We start from the raw sequence: 26,015 nt of genomic DNA on the forward strand, positions 1-26,015 counted from the left end.
TGACTAGAGAAAATATGTACACAAAGCGATCATAATCATTGACGCGGTGTCATGTTGAATACTCCTACATGTCTAACTTTTTCCCACATCCAGTGCCGTTCGTCTAATACACACAGTACGCTCATCTGCATAACGAAGTCGCGTCGCCCTCTCTCTCACTTTCACTCTCTTTCTCTCCGCACACAATATTTTCTGTGGTTTTATCCCATTTGAATTGTGATTTGCCGTTGTTTTCGTCGCTCCGATTTCATTCTCCCTTGGCAACTTCCAACTGAAAAATAGCATCCAATTAAAAAAAAAACCAAAGAAAGAAAGGCTGTGTGCCATTTAAAATGCGCATTCACTGGGGAAAAATTAATTGAATGAAATGCCATTTCTTGTGTGTGTGTGTGAGCGCGCACCAATTCGCTATTGTTCAGCATCAGAAATATCTTGGATCGTACATCGACAATTTATCACACAATTTTCACACACAGAGAGTGAGTATCAAGTTGGTTTGGAAGAGAGCGCGCGCGTGAACCGTTTCTCGATGCTCACAAAATAAATTCTTATGCGAAAAAGGGAAAATTAATGGCAATCGTTGAAATCGTTGTCGAGGGAACACAGTTGGAGTGTAGAACAGCCGCTGTTGTCGTTGTTGCCGCCGCCGAATCCAAATGAAAATTGAAAGGCACTGAGTGAAACTTGAAAATTCGCATTGATATTTTGCGCCAAGAGCGCAATTCTCTGTTTTTATTTTAATAATTGATTGTAATTATGTGCTCGTTTAGCTCGCTTTCGAAAGCTCAGTGCTTCAGGGCGATGGCTTGAATAAATAGTTGTTCCATTTGGGGTGTGAGCGCACACGCGTTTTGGTCACATGAGACGGAGATTCATTGATTTCGAATAAATTCGAAAATTTCGGAGAGTCCAGGCATTAGATGGGGAGTGCGGAACGGTGCGGTGCACTGCATTGGATTCAACGGAGCTCAAATAGTAGCCATCAATATTGTAGTAATCGGTATTTTATCGACTCAGTGTGAAAACATTGATCAAAGATTTATGCGAATGCTACCGTTTAGCACCAGGTCAAAATCGTTTCTCTCGGCCATTTGAACCTCGTTTTGCCCGATGCTATCTCGAGCAACCATCTCTAACGTCGGCAAAACTCTTTCGCTAATTTCGTATAATATATAGATTGACCGTTACAGTAGCAATACTATTTATATGTGGAATAAATGTTCGTTGCCATGTTTGTTCAGCTTTGTTTTTTTTCTCAACGTCATTGAACTCGCCCCAATCGTTTGAAGCTTATTTGACCACTGATTTTGATTTGTCGATGCATTTCCACGATCTACAGCAATGATATCGAGCCAACGCGCGTTAATACCCATTACCATCCATTCTCTTTATACGTTGTTTTTCTTTCGCACTTTTTTTCCCCGTTCAGTTCGAGCTAGTTTGTTTGGGGAAACATTTTTTTTCTTAATCTCATTTAAATTCCGATGGTATACAATTTTTATAAATCTTGTTATGTTCAGTTAATGCGGTGCGACCACTTTTCACTAACACCATTTATAAATAAAGCGAAGCATCCATTGATTATATAATTCCATCCACCCTTCGATCGCCGCTGCTGCTGCTGCCACACTGCACACCAAATGCATACTGAAATATATATTTAATTTAATCACCATAATGTTCACATTGAAGGTGCAAAACTTCCATTCGACAAGTGGTATAATATCAATTCCAATATCGTTCATTGTCTACGTGACAAATCCAGTTAATGTTTACGCTTGTTTGTCTACTTCTACCTCGCTTTTCATACTGCGCTGCACTGGAAATCTGATCCGGATAAAATGCGAAATGGCATCGAATAAAACACGTTAGTTGCTTTTAGCGATGATCGGAAAAAAAAATTGCTCAACGACAAAACATTGAATCGAATGTGAATTTTTATTTTTTTCATTTTTATGCCGTTGTTCCAACGATGAAGAGAAAGAGAGGGAGGAACAATAACAACAAACAACCGATACGAATTGGAACACTGTTGTGCCAAATATTTTTATTCGCTATAAATTGTTTGCGTTTGGGTTCCATAACTTTTTATGAAGAAATTGCAGAGGAAAAAAGAAAGAAAGTTCTTTAATACCAAAACTTGTGACTTGGAAGATTACCAGTTGGTCGGGCAAATTTCTCGTTATGAGCAATTTTTTCTTCTTTGCTTTCCACATATTTTTCCCGATTTTCCTTTCACATAATTTTCTCTCTTTGTTTTTTTTTCTTCTTTCGTGTGTGCGGTTTACTTCGTTTCCTTCTTTTTCTTTTTCTTTGGTCGCCAGAATGCTATAAAACTCGTTTCTCTCTGTGTTTCTTTTCTCTTCATTCAGCTTTCGGCTCTTTATTCAAATGCCAATGGAATCGTTTCACAAAACCCGTTTTCGCATTATTTAATACAAAATGGAACGAGCGAAAGAGAGAGAGAGAGAGAGAGAGCGACGGAAAAATAAATCTTCAAATGGAAAACGGTCAAAGGAGGGAAATAAGTTTAAATAAATATGTAAATAACTGTTGGATAAACGGATTCTTTCTCTCGTTGCCAATGATTTTTATCCGAGCGTTTTCGCTGTGTGGTGATTCATTTTGGTGGTTTCGATTCACCGACCATTTGCAAATGGGAATCGATATCCATTTTCGATTCGAATCGGTTTGTTTTCGATGGATTTTTTCTATATCACTCACACAGTGGCTGACTGGTTCTGACAGTGGCTAAATTTCGACGAGAGAAATTTTTTTCACTTTTGTATTTCATTCGAATGAATTGTGTTTACGGGATAAAGATTTAGAATCCGTTTAATGGCGACAAGTCGAATTGAGAGCTTTGTGTGAAGCCGATTTTTTTCTTTTTATTCTCGCTTTGACTTCGGTTTGACCGACCGATCAATAAATCATTATTTGATATCGAAAAAGTAGCTGACAGTCGGCATTGAGCGGCGACAACGATGGGCCACAGACACACCGTAAAGGCCAGACATTGGTAAACACAAATCGAACGAGAGAAAAAAAGGGTTTCAGCGTATACATATTTGAATACAAATCTGCAATAATATTGGGATCACAGATAATAGTCCATTGAGAAGTTTGGATCGTTTTTTTTTTTGGGAGGGTTCCGATTACTTTTCGAATGTGTGTGCGTATGGTTGAAATTGATTTGTTTGAGAAGATTTTGGGCCGGAAACTTTGAATGTATTTTGTTGAAAATCGCAAAATTAAAGCCACAGGTCATTTTAGGATATGGCCAATGCATAACATAACATTTGAGTTGTCAAAATCGATAATTAAATCGCATTTGGATGATATAATAACCTAAAAACGGCGCACAGTAACAGCAACCAAACCGCATCGGAAAAACGGAAAATAACACTCTGCTGTGAAAATGAAATGTTGAGAGTTTTAATTAATTTTTCGAGCGGATAGGCGCGCGCGCGCCCGTGATTTCCCAAAATGATGTTGAGTCGATGAAAATGTGGAAAAGTCATTATTTTGCTATAGAATTCCGCATGAAATGCTTATTTCCTAGTGACATAGCCATCATCACATCATGCACGATTTGATTGTGTTAACATATTGAGGGGAAACAAATAACTCATTGCGGATTAATATGATACACGCACAACAACAACAACACCAACAGCAAAAAAGTGCTTTCTTCGCCGATTTCCGATGACACACAAATCACTATTTGTGTTGTCACTTGTCAAGCGCATTAGATTTAGAACACTCGCACAATGACAATGGCAATGACGACGCTGCAGAGAAAAAAGCACGTATGTCAATGTGTCAGTGAGTGAACATCGGAAAGTTGAGGCAACGGTATTTTAACCGGTTCGCTTGTGCCGTAAAAACGACCATGGAATCGACGATAAACGCGTGAACAAAACAACCAACATCAGCAGCATTTCAACTAGAAAATGCAAAAATTGGCGTAGTGTGACAAATGTATGCGTAACATTACACATGAACGATGCCCTTTTTAACGCTAAACGTGAATGTTGTGTGTTTGTGCCGTATGCCGTGCGCCGTTGTAAATGTGATTATAGCTGCTATTGTTCAAAGTCATAGATCTTTTTTTCCAAGCATCACGCACGCGCGCGCTCGCCAATTTTATTTGTGTATCGCTATAGGCTTGGTGATATTTTTTTTCCTTGTTGTGACAATGCTAACTCGTACATTACACCAAAAACAGCTTTTATGGCTGTCACACTGCCGAGAGCGGCGGACGACACAAAAAAAAAGAACGAGAACAGAGACAAATTGCACAGAGCTGGATTAATATATTTAATGTTTTGTATTTAGATTCTAGTTTTATTGTCGATGGCAGAGAATGGGAGAGAGTGAGAGGCTTTGGCATGGTGCGTGCGAGCGTGCGTGTTGCCATGTATTAGAATCTAAATTGCATTTTAACCGTTTCACTACGTTGTACGCCCTTTCCAGTCGACTGGATTTTACAATGATGTGTCGATAAAGGAGCAGCTTAAACAACACACTGAATCCGGCTTTCGATTGACATAAATTACGGCAATAAGATTAAAATTATTTATCTTCTCAACGAAACGTTAAACACATTTTGATTGCAGCTCTTTCGATCGCCTACACACATTCATGCATTGCGTTGAGCTACGCGAATTTAAATCTGTTTTTTTTTTCAATGCGGAATTCCAAAAATTATGGGACAACGCGCGCCATCAAGATTTCCATGATTAATTGAATCAAACTATGGAATCTGATTTTTGATGGAGCACACTTTATTTCGCTAGATTTTAAATGGCGACATATTTTCGCTCACTCTCGCTCTCTTAATCTCTCGCTGTCGCTATTCCAGCCGTGTGCGAATAGAGAAAGAGAGAGAGAAAGAGAGAGAGAGAGAGAGAGAGAGAGAGAGAGAGAGAGAGAGGAAAAAAGCGAATGTGCATCGTCATTTGTGACGGAACATTACATCTCTCGTAATTAATTGAAAGCATTCTGTAAATTATGTTGTTCATTTAAAGTACCAGCATTAAGGTTTCAATAATGTAATGGCCTGTAGTGTTCTTATTATGTTTCGACATCACTACATTGAAGTTCTTTCTCTGGGTATATATGGGTCTCTCTCTCTCTAATTTGTCGATTTTTCTCAACGCCGCTCATCTACCATTAAAGCATTTCTTGTGCTCGCTTGCGCTATTACTGTGTCATTATTGCGATGCACTTTACTGCGTTCATACTATAAAATCTTGTGTAATAGCGTGAAATTACCTTTGCAATTTTTCTGCTCCGGTTCTGTGCTCAAACCATATTTAGTGTGTCATGTTCAAATGGCCTTTTTACGATTAAATTGTAAGACAAACACACACACACGTGCAAAAAAACAACCTCATTTTGCTGTACGACTCAAATGGAGGCAATGCCACTTGCAATTTGCAACTTTTAAATGGTTGTTGATCAAATGTCACGCCTCGAAAGAAAAAAAAAACAAACACATCTACTGCACGAAAGTGATACATTTTAAGAAATACGGAAATTAACTTCATAGGGCATTTTATAACTTTTCTGCTTTGTTTTTTCTCTTCTTCTTTCAAATCAGTGTTCGTGAAAGGAATGTCTAAAATGTTTGCATGGTAGAGTGATTTTACTGTCATTAGTTTAACAGTGTTTCACCAATTCACTTGATTAAAACCAAGAACGATTTCCAAACTTCGGAATCTGAAGTTGGTCAAATGCTGATCAATAATTCATTTTCGTTCATTTCCGTTCAATTCACCCCAAATAAAAATGCATCAATACCAAGATGATTGCAATAAAAACAAAACTCTTCTCTAAAGCATTTAACGTTTCGGTATTTAATTTGAAGAAAACCGACTTTTTCGCATTGAACGAACGAAAATCGAATAATAGAAAAAGTTGCGTTGCTTCATCCTTTCGTTTCTTTTTCCTCTTCCGGTTTGGACATAACAAAGCGGGTAAAATGTATGAAATTACATCGTTTCTCTGGGGAATAATCAACGAACAAAAGGATGCTGGGAATGAAGAAGCGACAGATGTGTATGTTTTTACGTTCTCACAATAATTACATCGTATTCTCTGCAATGGGCGTAGGATTCATAGAAGAAAATCATTAACTTAGTTCCAGCAAAAGCGAAAAAAAACGCAGCAATGATTTGAAGCAAAAATCGGCCAGCAAACGGGGAGAAAAAAAATCATGGAACATAAAATGAAATGAATAGAGGAAGAAAAAATGCAAATGCACCACGGAAACAAACGCTTCCATTGCAAACTCAAACTACAATAATAACGGTTTTTTTCTCTGCCGCTTGATTCGCAACGTCTTGGCAACCGTATTTCTTGTGCATTTTTTTGCCGCGAATGTTGTGCGTTTTCGTTTGCAATTAAGAACTTTAATAGCAAATGTAGGATAGCCGTGGAAAATGCACAACTTACAGCCAGCTGACTCCCTCTCTATCTCCCTTGTTCTCTCCTTCGCTCTCTCCTGGTGGCTTCTTCTTCGTAGAGTAAATAATATTGCACACTTTAGCACTCGCATACATTCTCTACGCATACACTCTTTATGCGGATGGTTACTACTCACTCACTGGCTATCATCACGAGCTTTAATGCAATTCTTCGCTGGCATTTTTTTCGCAGTTGTTGTAGTAATTTCCTCGCGTTTGCTGTGTCTAATGAAAGTTTTCTTATTAAATGTACACGGGCTAATAGTTTTTGCCATCGTCATAACACGCGCGCACGGACGCATTTCATTCTTAATTTAAATTTATTTTTCAATTTCCTTGGACTTGAAAAATAAAACTTTTTACTTCTTCGGACCGGTTTTTTCTCCTTCTCGTTTCTATGGACCGGCTCTCTTCTATCTTGGATCGATGAGAACACACTTGTTTATTTTTTGTGCGCATTTACACTTTTGGCTTAAAAAGCAGCAAATTAGATGGGTTTTTTTCGTATTGCATAAGTTGTTCTGTGAATAAAAACACTTTTTTTATTCAAATGAAACAACTTCCTTGCAATTTGACATGAAAATTGGTGCATTTGACGTGGAACTAAAACTGGTAGTATGTAATTGAATAAATCATTTTTAATTACCATTCAATTCCCAATGTTTGCGCGCAATATCGTTGGTTTCTGTTGATGGACCGGAAAATACCTGGAACAGACACAAAAAACTAGTGTTGAAAACGGTTCATACAACATATCGTTTCGTTTGGCAACCAAATTCCGGGAAATTTAATGATATTTCGATTGCCGGATTTGTTCAAACAGGGCTGGAATTCTAAGAATTCCACCAAAATCGTTTGGAATTATTTTTTTCGTATGTAAATTTATAAATATTGGAGTGAAAGAGAGAGATTCCACAATTTTTCACCGTTCCAACGGAATTATTCCGATAATCCAATGAAGAGTGAAATGTGTGAGAATCAGTGGTCGCAACGGGCGCCCGTCCCGAAGTCCCGCCCGAAGCCCGCCCGAGCCCGAACTTTTCGGGCACGGGCGGGGTTCGGGCGGGGTTCGGGCTGACCTCTTCGGGCGCTCGGGATTTTACGGATTTCTCGGGATTTTTTCGGGCTTCGGAACTCGGGAACTTTTGGGAAAACCTTTTCTTTCAAATATTTAAAACACAGAAGCCGACTCAATAAGTTCAGTTGTTCCTTAGGAATATAATCATTTCATGAAACTATCAAAAACTGAACGATTTCAATTGAACGATTTTTCGTCGATGAAAAAATTGAGTGGATTTGTTCCCTTATATGAAGAATTCTCCACATCATCTTTTGACCGGTGAATTTTTCTGTTTTGCAAATTCTAAACATGGCATTGGTTTCAATGAGTTCTGTTGGTATATAGGAACTCATTCAGTCCATTGAACCATCATGAAAGAGTGTATTTCAAAATTTCGTCGAAAGAATTTCAAGTCATTTTTGTACTCGAGAGCAAATAAATCGAATTTCAAAACGCAATTTTTTTTATTTTGCATTTTTCATCGTTTCAAACGATTGAAATATGCCCAATGAAACGCTATGAACTCGTTTTAAATATAAAACAGTGGCTGTATGGATGATTTTGAATTTTTATAAGACAAATTTTCAATCTTCTGTGTTTCAGAACGGTATTTTCCGTTGAGTTGTTGTTTTCGTAAATTGTATGTTTACAGAAAATTCAAAATCAACCATACAGCCACTGTTTTATATTCAAAACGAGTTCATAGCGTTTCATTGGACATATTTCAATCGTTTGAAACGATGAAACATGCAAAATAAAAAAAATTGCGTTTTGAAATTCGATTTATTTGCTCTCGAGTACAAGAATGACTTGAAATTTTTTTCATGAAAAATTTAAATCGATTTATTTCCGGTACTTTTATGAGCTGAATGAGTTCCTATGGTCTAACTGAACATAATGAATCCATTCGTACGACAAAAATACCAAGAACAACGAATTTCGTTAGTCAAAAGATCATGTCGAAAATTCTTCAGATAAGCAAAAAATCGATTTAATTTTTGTTCACCAAAATTTTGAAATAAAGCTGTTTTTCATAGTTTAATGAATTCAATGAGTTTCTAAGGGCCAACAGAACTTATTGAATCTGCCTCTGTGTTTAAAATATTGGAAACAAAAAATTTTGCCGTTCAAAAGTTGCAATCGAAAATCCCTCATATAAGGCAAAAATCGATTCAGAATTTTTTTCAACAAAATTTTCAAATCGAATTATAATTCATAGTTTAATCAATTTAATGAGTTTCTGGAGTCTTTTTGAACACATTGAAACCAATTCCATAGCAAAAATACGTAAAACAAAAAATTTTGCCGTTCAAAAGCTGGAATCGAAAATCATACATATTGAGAAAAAATTGACTTGAAATTCTTTCGACGAAATTTTGAAATACACTCTTTCATGATGGTTCAATGGACTGAATGAGTTCCTATATACCAACAGAACTCATTGAAACCAATGCCATGTTTAGAATTTGCAAAACAGAAAAATTCACCTGCCAAAAGACGACGTGGATAATTCTTCATATAAGGGAACAAATCAACTCATGGCTAGTTTCGATTTGGAACCGTTTTCACATTTGTAATATCGAAAGCACCGAATGTCGGTTTTGTTGTTGAACGCATTTTTAGTGCCCGGTTTTCCCATATCGTTTCGAATTCCTTCTATGTTGCTAATATTAATTCGTCTAATCGTTGAAGATCTGTCTAAATTGTTGGCGAAATTATCTTGAATGGTTTATATGTCCCGAAATTCCCGAGCCCGTCCGACCCGGAATTATCCGACGCCCGACGGGCGTCCGAGTCCCGAAACTTCCGTATTGCCCGAGCACCCGAGCTCGGGCATTTTCGGGATTCGGGCCAAATTTTCAATTTCGGGCGGGCGTCGAGCGGTCTTCGGGCACGATCTGGAGCAGTTCGGGCGGGCGTCAGGCTGATTTTTTGGCCCGCTTGCGACCTCTGGTGAGAATCTCTCTCTTTCACTCTAATATAGTATTACGTACGAGAAAAATAATTCCGAACGATTTTGGTGGAATGACTTAGAATTCCAGCCCAGCTTTTTCTCGTGAAATTAGTGCATCAAATTCCACAAAAAAGGTTATTTCGATTAAGAATATGCATATTTTGATGCTGTTTCATGGATTTTCCGACAAATAGTGTTGATCAAACAACAATGGTAAAATACAAACTTCAACTGCGTCAATAAGTCAATTTGAAATATCCCAAAATCGAATGCGTTAAACACTTACGATTGTTTGTGTGTAAATGTAGAAATTTGATTTAAAATCACATTCGAAAACGTTGTGCATTGTGCAATGTAATCTGAGCTGTTGTGAAAACTGCAAAATATCTCAAAATAGATCAAATGGACGGGATTAATCCCGACGGAATTCACTCGTTTTACGAATATTCGAATTACACGAAATTCAGTACCAAATCTCAAAGAATTGCATAAATAAAATGAACAAGCACTGACAATGTGAATTAACCAAATAAATGTAATGAAATGAAACGAAAACAAACGAATTTTTTTCTGTTTCTTCACAAAAAATCCAGCAATTTCTATTTTGGTTGCTCCCAATTAAATAATGAAAGTTGGTTTATTCCAAACACTAGAATTATTCTATCTTTCCGCAAATAAATGGCTTCATTCAAAAAGTTTAAAATAAATGTGACACATATGTCTATTGGTGAGACGTAAAAGAACTCAAGTTGGTCCAACTTCGTAGCAATAAAGAGAAGTATGTTTCATTGCAACTAATAATGGTTAAAAGAATGTATGTTCATTTTTAGCGGGTCCTCGCGGTTTTTCACGGTTGGTCAGTTATCTCTTATCTCTTATCAGTTCCGCGAAAAGCGCGAAAAATGATAAGAAAAAAAAAGTTCTATATAAAATTTGCTTTTTTATGTGCGCGATTTGCGCGCAACTGATAAGAGATAAGAGATAGGTATCTTCAGTAATGTTATAGGAGACCTCGAGTGCTACAACTTTGCTGAAAACACCTAGTTGTTATCTCTTATCATTTGCGCGAAAAACGTGAAGACCGCGGAGGCTAGACGGTACTACAACACACTTTCTTTTAATGCAGATAGAATCAACAGAAAACATACTTTCCTTTTCAAAAATATAAATCGACAAAAAAACATACATTCTTTTACATCTCACGAATAGATGTGTGATTCACATCCAATTCACGCTAACGAAAGTAGAAGAGCATTAGTTGCGCGTTCTCTTTAATCTTATTTACTGCAAGTCTCGTTCGTTTACACAATTCATTGTGGGTGCGTTTGCGATTTAATGACTCGTTGTCATGTGACGGCAGCAACCAGTTAATTTCATTTATCCATGCCTCCTTCACTGGTTCGCAATTCCCAAGAAATGATTCGAATACAAATTTTGAAATTCGAACTAAACAGCTCGCACCGGTTTTGATAGTGGTAAAAGTGGATAGACAGATTGGCAGGTGTGTTTGTATTTTAAATGGTAGCGAACGATTTCAAGCGAGCTTTTCAATTGCCACACATATCACATATCACATATCGTTGCTTCAATGAGCACAAATGGTAGTTAGTCCAATTCATTACGAAATTGAATCTTTTGCCAGTAATCCAACTGGCATGACGAACGCTTTCAAAACCCAACGCACGAACGCTACTGTCTCAATCAGATATGGAGAAATGAAAAGGATTGAATGGAGCTTATTGAAACAGCTAATTGGATTTTATTCTCAAGAAATTATAAAGTTTTCCACAAAAAGAAGCAACTAATCAATTTGACAACGCTCTGTGGAATTCGTGATTCAGCAGCTCGTCCATTTTTCCGTTGCAAGAAGTGAATTTATCGTCGAATTGGATGAATTCGAACTGTGAAATGTATCGAAGCAAAGATGAGCTTCATTTCAGCCACATGATATGTCATACTTATCAAAAATATGATGCGATACATCATCTCAAGATGAATGCATAGATCAATTATTATGCTGTTGAATTCATTTGAGTGTGATTCGGGCCACACCGATTGGAAAATCTCTCTTGTTCAACGATATTAATCATTAAATATTGCCATTAGAATGATTCGATTCATTAACGATGCAGCATTTCGTATTAAATCATTTGCTTCTCGATCCCAATGATTTGTATCGAAAAATGACATTTCCAGGTCAGGATGCGATGGCTTTTCATGCAAAAGAGACGATTCCATGATTTGTATTATGATCATTGTCGGAAATATTAATGATTTGGCTGACACACCACCGACACACAAAAGCACGTATAATCTGAATGGTAAATTAGCTCCTTACGGCACACTGGCTCTGCATAGCATTGTGGTTATCTGTCCATATTTACACTTTAATTGCTACTTTCATTGGAGACAACAATAGCAAGTGCACCAGAGTATACTGATTGCATGTGCACTGGCGTATGTGTGTGTGCGTGTGCGGTGTGCACTGTGCACACAAATGTGCATCGCATCCCCAGCTGCACTTGTGACCATCTTACATGACATGAAATCCATTTTCTAACGCAATTAGAAACTACAAGCGAATGAAACATTTGCCAGTTAGATTTCTCATCTGTGGTGTCGGTTGATGTGATCTTTTGCTATCGGATGCAATAAATTATGGATGAGTTATCCATTGTTATCATTCATGTCTTGCCATTTATCATTGTTGTCATGGAACAGTTGCTGGGGGAATTTTGCATTTTTGGCGGGAACGGGTTTTGTGCAGCAAATTTAATAAATTTCATAAATTCAAACACACAAACCGACACACACACACGCGTACATATCAGTAAGAGATTTATTCAAAGCGTGTATATTGAAGGATTTTTTTCTATTCAACCGAAAATATTGGGTTGCTGTGGGATCTATTGGTATTGTTCATTTAGAGTAAGATTCAGCGCAAAGTAACTATTTATCAAATCAAACATATTCAAAATACAGAATATGCTCGCGTTTCAGTGGGATCTATCTAAATATTAACTTGAAATTTACTAACTGAAACATTGTGATATTGATTCGAAACCAACCACAGGCCAGTAGATAAAGCTCTTCATTATCGAAACGACAAATGCGAAAAATTTACACACAAAATGCCAAAGTTTTGGCTTGAATCGAGAATCGAGCGATTGAATTTTTGGATGAGATTCTATTGTTTGTGGCGTATACTCGAAACCGGTGATGGCATATGATGAGAGGAATCGATTTATGCCGTTGTCGTTGTCGTTTACCGATGAATTCCAATTTATTGAAAACATCCAAGTTCCATTATACAATATGAACATGAACATCGACATCGAAATGTCCATTCAAAATATTCGCGTTGCGTTCGTTCAGACAAAATGGAATGCATCTTATTAGCTTGAAGGTAATTGAAATTGTTCTGAGACCCGAAAAATCTCAACAATTTCCCAATTATTGTCAATATAGACGGCATAATGGTTGTGGTTTATTTTCGGCCAACGATGATTCGCACCGAGCCAAACCGAACCGAACCTCAATCACATCGTAGCGAAATAATGCCAATCATTTTGCTGTGGAATCCAATTATATCAAGCGCTGACAGAGAGACAATGGAATTTTTATTCATCAATAGAAAAACGCAAGCAACGCCCGCATGCCTAGCGAAAATAAACTAACGAATGGAAAAAAAGCGACACTCAATAAAACTCTCGAACAATGTCATTTGAAAATTACTACAAATTCAGTTGATCACATTTCCTGGTTCCGTTCTGTAGGCACACACTTTTCTGCAGCTTCACAGTACTCTCTGTGTATGGAGTGCATTTACGCCGTTAATCACAACGATATTCCTGTGTAATCGTTGTAAGTTTACTTTGTTGGGGAAGTTTTTTTTCCTCTGTGTGTGTCTCTCTCGGGCGTGTGTGAGATAATAGGCGAAGAAGCATGAGAAGTTCTCTTTTGAAGAGAAAAAGTCATTGTGCTCCGACAATGATGTGTCTCTACGTGTGATGCGTTGTTGTTTTTTATGTGGCACTGGCATGAATGGAACGGCCGCAGGCTGAATGATGATGATCTTGCAGTAAATAAAAGTGTTAGAATGGAATGACGTCGATGGAAGAAGAAGAGAAGGCGAACACACGTATTGAAAGAAAAACGTTGGTATGAAAAAAATGAGCATGCAGCAGAGCTGTCATTTTATAGAAGTTTAGAGAGAATGAGAGAGACGATAAACGCGTAAGCATGACTCGAGGGTATACTTTCATATGGTGCAAGGTACACACACACCATCTCTTCTCCTTTTTTCATACATTCTTTCTTTTTTCATATTCTCTTTGTACTTTTTTTTATCGTCTAAGCCAAATTCTTCGATATTGGAATAGAAAAAAGGGGAAAAGAGTTATGCTTATAAAAAAGCGCTCACAATCTTCAGCACATAAATCAGAGAAGAAAAGCCGGTTTACTGCGATCGCAAACACACTCTGTATTTTGTTGCACAGGTAAAGAGAATCATTGTATGAAGGAAAAAGAAAATCAACAGCGATCCGACTACTTAACACGTAATACATAAAAAAAATCCAAGCAGATAAGATTTGAATGCGGCTTGGACTTGCACTCACTTGTTTTAGCTCGGTGCTTGAGATTTCGCAGAAAATACCGCATGCGATAAAGAAGACCACATGAAGTCACCATAAATCCGAAATCAAAACGCTGTCATAAAAGAAAAACAAAGACGAATCCGTCATCAAAGGGGTTCAAGCTAAATTACAATGTCGTTTTTTTCTGCAAGCGAATCATGTTTGCATGTTGCCGCCTGTCACCACTTTCGCCGCCATCATTGTGTAACCATCGTGGTAATCCAGAGCTTGGAATGAAAAATGAACAAATAATCGCAAAAATCAACGAATAAATGAGAAATGTCACACACGAAATCAGTGTGTCGTCATTTTTTTGCCAACACCCGAATCGGAATGATGTATGCTATACAAAGGGCGATTTATGTAAATTGCCTTGCATTTGTTGAGCGTTTCAACTTTTCATTGCGGTCGCAACTCAATCTGATTTAAAGAGCTCCTCAGCTTAAATAGGTGTATACGCTTTTTTTCATATATTATTTTCTTCGAGTCAAGTTTCGTTCTCTTTTTTTCACGCTTTTGTCGTGAAAAATGTTGCAAACAACAATGAAATGAATGAACACAGCCAGAAACACAGACACGGCTAAAGCACAAAAAATAAAATGTCAAACGTACGGAGCGGCAAAATTGTGAATTTTTTCCGTGTTTGCACTTGAGCACGTAATATATTGTAAACAAGAACCTTGATAACACATTTTTTTTTCTTCGCTGCCGACGCACATTTCGGAACCAAATAGAGAATGAGAGTGGCTTAAACAGTGGAGAGAGAGAGAGAAAACTTCTCGTGAAACAATGTATGCAGTGGGTTTATGGTTGGTTAAGTGTAAATCACATTGATAAAAACGTTTTGTTGGCGTTGCTTTCCGTACATTGATTCCGAATGCAATGTTAAAACCAAAAACCAGAAATGTAAACGCTCGTCATGGTTGAAACATTTTTACTTAGTATTGTTGAAATTGTTGGCCCAGAGAGCCCGAATTATCGCTTGAAAATTCACACCAAAATGATAATTCTGAAATAAAACACAGCAACGCGCATGGCGTATGGCTGCATCGGATGGCATGAAAGCGAGCGAGACGCACAGAGAGAGAGAGAGAGAGAGAGAGAGAGAGAGAGAATGCGATTAAATGGTTAACATTCATATCACCGGAGTAAAAAGGCCATCATTGTTAATGGCAGCCGAAAATTATGAGAGAGATTTTCCGAAAACTGAATATTATTTTTACGGATTTGATTGTGCCATTTGTGCCAGCATGTGGGCGAAAATTTGTTTAGCGTAGTGTACTAGTGTGATGAAGATATATTCATAACATGGATAATGGAATGAAATCTGTAGCGGAAACAGAATATGTTTGTCATTGATTCGTTCGTAGGTTTTCTATTAGAACAGTGTGAGGGAGTGTGTGTTTGTGCTTCGGAATAGAAACCTGAGACGAAATCTCTTTCAGCTGGATCCATTTCAGTGCGACGTGTTCTCAAAATTGAATGATTGAAGTGAAGCAAAGCAAGCGTAAAAATGCATTTTCATCAACGACCTCAAATGTCAATCGAGACATGACTTGAATAAATTTTTGGCCTCCGGGTAATTTGACAATTTTTTTCAGGCGGATTGGAGTGGTGGGTCGATTGGTATGTCATCGTTTTATGTTCAAAAGTTTCAACGAGTCAAGCATTCACATGAGTTGGTGCGAGATATTGCTTGTGGCCATTGTTCTCCATCTCTCCCTGTTGTGTGTATGTCTCTTTTCCCGTGAGAAACTCACGCACACCAGATAATGCGTACATGATACATAAGGTTCGGGCTGGTTTTTATTTTTCTGCTAACATAACAACCAAACTGCAAAATGAATTGTTACTCACGTTCTTCACGTTTGAACGACAACACATAAGATATTACATGTATCACGTTGCCGACCCTGATATTGAACCGTTTCATCCTGCGTGTCCTGTATGCAAACCAGGTTATTTGATTATTCATGGTGATGCTGGGTGCGCTCAAAGCTGAACTTATTCGAATAAAAAAAACCAGCGACTAACTCATTCCGGCTAAAGTATCAGCTTCACATCGAATTCGGCGAATTTTTTGTTGTTGTTGTTTCGCCTCTGTGTTATCAGTTGGTCATAAATCACACACTCATTCGATTTTTATACAGAAAAAATGGAATTGATGTAGATTGTCGTTTTGCATGATCTCCTATAATCAGAGTTTGACTTATCCGCCAGATATATGCTATGGCATAAAAAAAATATGCGCATATTTTTTGGTACATTTGGATTTTGTGACTAACTTACCATGTAAATTCATGTGGATATCACGATTTTTTGTCCCAAACTCGTGATATCCATATGAATTTACATGGTAAGCTAGTCACAAAATCCAAATGTACCAAAAAATATGCGCATATTTTTTTTATGCCATAGCATATATCTGGCGGATAAGTCAAACTCTGCCTATAATAGTTCTTTGTGATGATTCGCGCAAAATCGATTCTCCGACGAAATGACGAACAATGGAGACAAATGCATTGAGATTGTTTTGTGCAGGCATTCACACAAATATCCTTAGGAAGTTTACTCGGTTCGGTGTGAACAAAAAAATTGCCAAAGACTCATGCGGAAAACATAGACTCTTTCCTGAAGCTATTATGCTTATGATATATCTATGGGTGAGATTGAGAGTGGAGTATGTTTTTTCTTCGATTTATATTTTTGAAAAGGCGAGTATGTTTTCTGATGATTCTGTTGGCGTTAAAGTAGAGTATGTTGTAGTACCGTCTAGCCTCCGCGGTCTTCATGGTTTTCGCGCAACTGATAAAAGATAACAACATGGTGTCTTCGGCAAAGTTGTAATACTTGAGGTCTTCTATAACTAAGCTGAAGACAATTATCTCTTATCTCTTATCAGTTGCGCGCAAATCGCGCACATAAAAAAGCAAATTTTATATAGAACTTTTTTTTTCTTATCATTTTTCGCGCTTTTCGCGGAACTAATAAGAGATAAGAGATAACTGTCTTCAGTGATGTTATAGAAGACCTCGAGTGCTACAACTTTGTCGAAGACGCCAAGTTGTTATCTCTTATCAGTTCCGCGGAAACGTGAAAAACCGCGAGGACCCGCTAAAAACGAACATACTCGCTTTTAACCATTTTTAAGTCGACAGAAACTTGCTCTTCTCTTTCGTAACAAAGTCAATCAAACATACACTACTCTCAATCTCACCCATAGATATGTGCCAGAAGGAAGCTGAAAATGTATCGCTTTCATCGCATATACACGTTCGATAGATATTTGATCGATTCAACGCACGTGCATCGTTTACCTTTTGGTACCGTTGACCCATTTTGTTCTTCATCTTGTGCTCATGGCGGTAATTCATCATATATTAAAAAGATTACAGCAACTTTTGTGCCACTGATTGAATTCCAATAACGATTATAGTAACGTTTTTCCGAAGGGTTTGATTTTTTTTCTCCTTCTCTCACCCGTATCAAGCTACAAACCATGCGACATGAAATGATGTAAATGAAAAGAAAAAAACAGTCAAACCCGAATCAGCAGCATCAATGCCTCTCAGGCATTGCCTGAATGGAATTTCATTTTCGATATATGCACATGTCCAAATTATATTGACGTTGAAATTGGAGTGAATATTGTGTTTGCATCTGCTGTTGCTTTTTATATTGTCAAATTGATTCGCTTGTTCGGGTTCCTGATGAACTAATTTTCAATGAGAAAAAAAAACAGATATTTTTTTTATTTATCGAAATGACGATGGTAAAATACAAATTGCATTCATTGTATCTGTCGGGTGGAAAAAAAATTGAGCAAGAGATCGTATCAATACCACCACATTTTTGTTTGATCCATTTCTGTACTTTAACTCATATTCAGACATTTTTTTCAATTTCGAATGTGTTTTTTTTAGGTTTTCACGATGTGCATTCTCGTGCAATTAAGCGCATCGATGTTTTTGTCGCTGTTCGACAAAATTTTGTCATTGTCATTGAGCAGTTATTTACACATGGCAGGGAGGGTATTTAATGCGATTACAACGACATTTTTGTAACAGCTGCGAATCTAAATGAAAGGCTCGACATGAAACAGAAGCAAAGAAAAAAAATTGAGCAACCAACAAATTTGATGAAAAATACGCGTACGAAAAATAAATATGAAAAAGTTTTGGGTAAAATAGTTTGTATGCAAAATGGTCACAACGGGAGCGAGAGCCAACGATGGATGCACACTCAATCAAATGCTAATTATACACTTTGTTGTGTGTGGCAAGTGAAATATGGATTTTTCTAGTGCACAAATAATGTCATTCCAAATGACCGGCTCGGTCAAAATGCAAATGACTCGCAAATTCCCAATCAATTGCACTTTCAATTCATTTTAGCCATTTATTTGAAAAGCAATTCAATTGAAGTGGTTTTTGTGTCAACAAAATTGAACAAAAAACTTGTTCAAATTGAAACATTCGGACAGTCTTAACATTGACACAGAGCTGCGGGACAGCAAACAATTCAAATCCATTAGATTTCTTGATGCTGAATGCTGTTCCAAATTATTATGAGCTGCACATGAAAATGTAAGTGTGGAAATCAGTCGATACATAGTTTGTGAATTAAATGCACCATTTTTGGCGTTTTAAGCTTGGCTATAAAATGTTACTATAAAACCAAACTCTAACACAAACACACAAAAACAATGGCATTGAGCATCTCTCTGGTGTTATTAGTCCATGTTAATGGTTTTGGATAGCCATTTCTCGGTATTGCTCAACAAGGTTTTTCAAATTAAGTACAATCGCATAAATAATCCACATCGATGACAGTAGAATATGGCATTCCACTGCACACATCTTTAACTTAATTTGGTCGAGCATTTAATGCCATCAATAAAAAAACGGTTTTACTGTTTCGATGAAAACATAAAAGCTGCATAAACACCGTGTTCGGATTGGACGTCAGCTCGTAATATGCTGATATGTTGCCTTCGCGTTTCGAATTTGTCGACGAAATAGAATTGGAAATTTATTCAGAGGATGCAGAATCGAATGTCGCCATGAAATTCAAATGAAGTACAAATATTTTTTATATCAACTTCGCGAAAAAAGATTTAACGGAAATTTGTAAAATTAAATCCAGTCCACTACACATAAGTGGGCGATTCAATTGAAATTTATTTTTTTCTCATTTTGATTTCTTCGCACATGCGATTGAAGGCACAGCTTGCCTTTGGGCAACTTTCAACTTTTCAAATGTATTTAATTAATTCAATGTGGTACGATTTCAATGGAATCCACTGTAAAAATATATATGAAATTCCTGTGATTCGAATTTTGGGGCTCGAATTTTCTGTCAGAAACCATCAAAGGAATTCTCATCAAAATGAAACAGAAAAACTGCCTCAAAAACAATTTTCCCATGTTTGAAAATAAAACAACATTTCCAACATCAGCATTGAAATGCTTGATGTTTTCTGATAATTTATCAAAGTGTTCCGAGGGAGTCCGCATACAAAACCCGAAACAACAATTTCAGCAATTGTTTATTGTGATCAATTGTTTGCAATTTTCTTCTGAGTATCGCCTTTTGTGTGTGTGTTGGGTTTTATTTATTAATCGTTTTCAAATTCAATATTTTCCTTTTCCGCTTGTATGACTTGACCGCAAATCCGAATATTGGCATCGATGACTTTGGTACACACTGCGTCAGTGCAATTGCCAATGGCTTTTTTTGTTACAACTGTAAAAGTTTGTTCAATTAAATTGCATTGTATGTGCTGCGATAAAAGTAGAAGCGTAGTTGGTTCCAATGCAATATTTTTGGTTTGTATGTCAGTGTATAATTGTGTGACGTGCTAGCGTGTGTGCATGAGAATATTCGCTTTTGCCCGAAAATTACTTTAACCACAGAGTCGAGCTTGAGTTGAGTAAATTCACTGTTTCAGCCATGAAGTGTGCACAGTGCACACTGCACACTGAGAGCGGGAGACGGGGCGATAGAGAACAACAACACCGAATATGTATATATGGGGCATATTGGTTAACATCTGTGCAGCAAACACAGAGAGAGCACGCCGCAGCACAACATAAATCACATCAAACAAAACCACAGTAAAGCATTAAGTTTTCGATGCTATTTTCTTTCCATGCTTTTTCGGGTAGGTGTATCAAATTGCAATGAATTAGTCGTGCACTCCTCTGTGCCCTGCCCCACTCGTTTGCCTAAGAATATAAGCACAAGTGCACACACCAAATGTGTGTCGGATTAATTCATTATGAAATTATATTGGAATGCCTTGCCTGCATGATCAAAATAAATGATCTGGCCAGAAGGTGATGATACGAAGAAAATGGTGTGTATATGTGTATAAACCATTATTTCGAGCGAATATTACTGAAATCAGTCAAATTACGGCTGCTAGACGATATCCATTTGCTTTATTACACCGTATACAGACACCCTTCTCTTTATTACAATGAATATTGTGCTAATTTATTTTTGGTATAAATTCTCGGAAAAATGTTCATGATACCATCAAGTTTTGCGATCAAGTTCATCGTCATATTTCGACTTTGAGATTGACGTAGTTTCGTTGTCATAGATACGTCTATTCTACCTGAGTTTTGTGCAAAACCGATAATTCAGAAGCTTTTATTGTAAACACAAATATTGTCTTTTAAAAGAGAAAAAAGAACTTTTGCAAATATTAGCTGTACCAATTTTTGGCTTTTCACTTCAACTTAAACCGAAGAAAGGACTGAAAAATGTTTTCAACTTTGTGGAAATATCCACGAAATTGATCGATGCAAATCGTTTATATTTGAACATTTTTGTTCAGTGAAACGATTTGTTTGCTTGGATTCAATGCACGCACTGAGAAAAGACTGGAAGGAAATATTCCAACACTACGTTGTAAATGTTGTCAATTTGACAAGTGCGGGAATGCTGTCAATATTCCAACCATGGTTGGACAATTCACAAAATCGTCTGCAATGACAACATTTACAACGCAGGGTTGGAATATTTCCTTCCAGCCTTTTCTCAGTGCGTGAATGAACTCGATGACGAGAGAGAAAAGAATCCATTCCATTTGATTTCTATGCCAGACTCTTCATCATTCGGTATAGCGGAAGAGGGAAAAAAGTGAGTTCAATTCATTGCTCATTTGATCTCTCTCTCTCTCTCTCTGCACATTCGGTATGCATTCAATAAAAATCGCTTTAGCTTTATTACCTGATATCTCGGTTCCGTTTCGTCCCCACTCACTTCGATCGGTTCGAGCTGTTTTTCTCCAGCTCTCAACTACTTCAGCCAAATGTCAATAGCATGAGCCTGCAGAAAAAAAGACAGAAGTGAAATATTAGTTTTCATTCATTTTGGGTTTTCGTTTCGTTTTTTTTTTATTCGCAACAAAATCAGTCGTTTTTCTCCGCGTGTTTGCTCAACAGCTAAGATTACGAAATGAAAAGAAATTGGATTGACTCGAGGCTATAAAAGTGTATGCAAGCAACAAATCTAGTTAAGCCATAGGGGTATTGCAACGACCATAAAATATATGTATTTCATCAAGTTTATCAAGCTATTTCCAAGTTTAAGCATAGTTTCGAACTTTTGTTCAAGCTCTACCATCTAAATGTACAGTGAAATAATTTACGGGCACGACGTAAGATGGCGTTTTTTCTGGTCAAAATAGTTGCAATATCCCTTTGAGTTAAGCATAAGATTTAGTGTGACTTTGCACTCCTTTGACAATTTCAGCACAGCGCACACCACGCTGGGCGCCATAACCAATCAAGCGAACAAGTGTTGTGTTTGTGTTATTGCGCATTTTACTCCCGTCCATTTGGGGCACTTTTTTTTATCCGTTCCTTCTTCGTTCTCGATACATATATTTTTTTTAATTTTCAACTTGAGTTGTGGCGAATTATTGAATTATGTGACAGATGTGTGAACCGTTGAGGTCAAATAAATACTTCAACCAGGCTGCGAATCAATAAATCACCATGATAAATTGGAAGTGTTTTACAAGCACTATCGCGCTTTTTGAGAGTTTCTCCGCTTTTCCACCACTCTCACATTCTCTCTCCCTCCCTCTCTCCATCTTCGCTCTCTTGGGCAACACAAAAACCTTGTTGTGCAGCCATCGAATGTCAGAAATGTTTTCCACTAAATTGGTTCTCGGGGCTGTTTTGTTGCTGCTATTGCTGTTGCCAGAAGTGTCACCTCACTCGGCACTGAATCACTGGGCAAAATTGATTTGATATTTATCGAAGCGTTGCAATTTATAAAATCATTCGAAACTATGCTCATTTGGTTATTGTGAAATGGCACCACTTGGTGAACATTGTATGTTCAATTGGATGTAAATGAATAGTCGCGATATGGCGTTGGTAAATGAAACGAAAATTCGATAGAAATACAAGTATAGTTCGAGTGAGATGTCGAAGGGATCGATAGGAAGAGAAAAAAAATCTAAAATAATGCACGTAAACTAATGAATGGATTATTGGGATGTGGAATCTTTGCTATCCAGATTCATTGCTTTAATGGTACGATTCGCTCACACTCTTGACATAAATCCCAAGTATTTTGTTCTGCACGTTTCCTGGTGTTAAGTCTTGAGCATTATTCGCATCATTGTTATCGTCGAAACGAAGCACAAAAAAATACCACCCAGACAATGCATTTCGACGCGGAAATGATAAAAAAGTGTGTTTTCAAACACATACACCAAAATAAATGGGAGAAGAAAAAAATGCAACAAATAGTGAATTCATGCGAAATCGTTCATTCTCGATACATCTGCCGGTATGCGGTTGTGGCTTACATTGCACACTCTCTATTCTTTCTCACACACTTGAAATCCCGGACAATGTTCACTAGAGTAGAAACCGAATCGATATATGTATTCCACCATTTTCGATGGCACATTGTTCCTTTTTCCCGTACCCATTTCAGGTCAACACATAAACGTATACTACACACGGATGTTTCAATGCATTCGAGTGTGATAGAGGGAGAACTGGCGAAACGAGCAGAAAAAAAATGAATGCGAAAGAACAACAAAAAACAAAATGAAGAAGAATTGTGCGAGGAATACGAAGCCGGTGCACAAAGATTTATGTAATTGTTGCGGTTTGATTGGTGCTCATTGAGTAAAAGTGCACACATATCGACATTTGTGTTTCGATGGAATTTTTCCTAAGTTAAGTTGGTTTTCTTGCCGTTTCATGGTTGTTTTTCTTGTTTTGCAACACGTTAAATCTCCCATTGACTATTCGAGTACTGCTGAACCAATTTTTTTTTCTCTCTCGCTCAATGGTTACTCGTTAACTGACACTCCAAAAATAACACAAACACACACATTTTTCGCTATGCTTCTACCCTATTGATATGTGGCAATCAGTGATTCGAAAATTCAGAATGAAAGGGGAAAAAATCCAGGGCGAGCGCCAGAGCTTAAAGAGGAAGAAAGCAACGAGGAAAAAGTCCGTTTGTTTAGCATCACTCTTCACATTCTTAATGGCGTGAAGCACAAATGTTGAATTTGGAAACAAAAATCTGTGATGCGCGAAAAAGCGAAAATCATGGATTTTTATGGAATTGAGCTGCTCTTGCAACATATCAAAACTAAAAGCTATTTGCTCATTCCTGAAATAACTTTTGGATAATTTTCGTTTCAATGTCTTTTCTTTCAACGCGAACCAACTGTGTGTGCACAGCATGTTTTTGCCATGAAATCAATAGAAAGTCACTGCTTTTAGCTGCATTGTGTGCAAGTCGAAAATATTCACTGCTTCGAATTTTGCTTGATTAATTAAATATTGTTTATTGTGTCGAGAGGAGAAAAAAACGAGAACGTCTTCAATCGTCGAAACATAAACAATATAAGTCAAAACATTCGACGAACACTAATTTTCTTTGCCTCTTTGCTGAAAGCAAAATATATGATAATCATATTTTGTGTCCGTGTAACACACTACATAAAGAAGAGCATTAGAGAATATTTTGCAAAACTATTTTATGATTTGTTACGGGCACTGTGCCAGAAATTGCCATTGTGATACACAGTGAACCCTTGTCGGAATCGGGTTAAAACCGAAGATAATTCAGCAATGTATCATGCTGTGTGTATGTGTGAGACTCACTCGCAGTAAAGTACGGCTCGGATAAACCAAGTAATTCTATGCCATTGTCATAGCAGAAAAGCGTACAGCAAATTGGTTGTGTATATATTTGGGTGGAACAAGAGCAATATAGTACTTAGAACCATGTTCTCATGACCGTATATCTTTGCATTGAAATATTTTCGTAATTCAATTGCTCCGGTTTAGGAGCGAGAGAAAAAAGTCGGATTTTTCTTTATTTATGCCAACAATTGTTGGCTCAAACCGAGGAATAAGTGTGTATCCAAAACACACAAATCTAAAAATCAGACTTGCTAAGGCATCCAGTTGCTACGATTAATCTCATTTGTCGAAATTTAACAAGCGTACTACTGATTTAAACTGCATTAAATCTACTATAAATATGGTTGTAGCTATTTTTCTTTTTTTTACTCCGAGAATATCAAGCATTTTCATTATAATTGGTGCGGCAATGTTTATGCTTGCCGAATAAAAACCATGTGATGGGCTTGTTGTCATAATTTCCGACGAAAAATTTAATATTTCGACACAAAACAATTCGGAACATTGTTTCCGCTGGGATAATCCGCATGAAATACGTAATATTTTTAGGCTAAACGGATCAAAGGCAAAATATTTTCAATTACAACCAAATTACGGACCGAATTACCGAGAATAGCGAGCGTGCACTTACAATATACATTGAAGTGTGCTACACCATTCGACGCCGAGAATAATGGCAAACTTATTACAATAACGCCATTAAGATTAAATTTTTTAAGCTCATTCACTGAGATTACAATGGATATAGATTGAGTAAGTGAGTGAGAACGCACGCTCGCTCGCTGTCGAATCTCAAACACAACAGCTGAAACCCATTTTTAATAATTTATTAATATTTTATACATTTCTTTTGTATCGGTCGGTTTACTACTTGTTATTTTTTGCCAGTGACGCCACCTCGTGCTGTTGTGTGTACAGTGTACACGAGCGTTCACTTGCCTCTTTGAAGATTGTGTGTGCGGAGCAAAGAGTGAGAGAGAAATGCGAAAAAAATGCGTGATTTACATTCGAATAAACGCAACACGCATCAAAGTAAATTCCGTTTGCCTCGTACTAACATTTATATTATTCATAAAAGAAAAGAACAAAAAAGAAGTGCTTCTCTCGTCCATGAGCAAGTCTTGTGTATTTGGTTTCATGCCTCGTGAGCTTTTTTTATCACTTTTCCCAACGATGGGCTTTACAATTCATCCTCGAAACCATTTAAATTCCCTTCCCGCGCTTAGATTTAGGTAGAAGCATTAAATTTTTCGAAAGGCAACCGGGAGAGAGATGCAAGCAGCATCTTTTTAACAACTGCTATACACATACATACGACACACATCGACGACGACAACGGAAACGACTTTGATGTCTTGACAGTTTTTTTAATGCATTCGTTTACAGTTTTTAATGATTCATCACTGACACACGATTATGGCATTTCATATTTATTTATTTTTTTCTTCTAAAGAATTTCGACAAAAGGGACACATCTTCTGAAGCCCCAAAATGGAATACGCATCTTCGAGGCAGAGATGAATGGATGAAATGCGACCATTTATTGCATGCTTGACGAGTAAAAGAGAGTAAATTTAGAAAATATTTCAAGTAAAAACAAACACGAGTTCTTTGGGGTATCATGGTGGAAAATATCCGCTTAAAAAATTCCTTCAAACATTTGCAACTGTTTGAAATTCATCACTTTGGACTGATTGT

At 37.2% G+C, this 26,015-nt stretch overlaps 2 protein-coding genes across 4 annotated transcripts in view; one reads left to right on the forward strand and one right to left on the reverse strand.

The window, feature by feature from the left end:
• The window catches only part of LOC129564665 (FMRFamide peptide receptor frpr-18-like), a 212,301-nt gene that overhangs the window by 117,651 nt on the left and 68,635 nt on the right, over window positions 1-26,015 (forward strand). The gene's annotated exons all lie outside the window — the stretch shown is intronic.
• LOC129564669 (TWiK family of potassium channels protein 7) overlaps window positions 1-26,015 on the reverse strand; it is a 182,585-nt gene that overhangs the window by 101,465 nt on the left and 55,105 nt on the right. For both annotated transcript variants that reach the window (XM_055438834.1, XM_055438832.1), the window contains exons 2-3: window positions 21,361-21,459; window positions 7,117-7,177 (exon numbers count right to left, since the gene is read on the reverse strand). The gene's annotated coding sequence lies outside the window, so the exon portion shown is untranslated. The remainder of the gene's footprint in view (window positions 1-7,116; window positions 7,178-21,360; window positions 21,460-26,015) is intronic.

The sequence above is a fragment of the Sitodiplosis mosellana genome, unplaced genomic scaffold (assembly GCF_009176505.1).
Source record: "Sitodiplosis mosellana isolate CC-2019 unplaced genomic scaffold, AAFC_SMos_1.0 Smas_scaffold_1, whole genome shotgun sequence".
NCBI classification, from domain to species: Eukaryota; Metazoa; Arthropoda; class Insecta; order Diptera; family Cecidomyiidae; genus Sitodiplosis; species Sitodiplosis mosellana.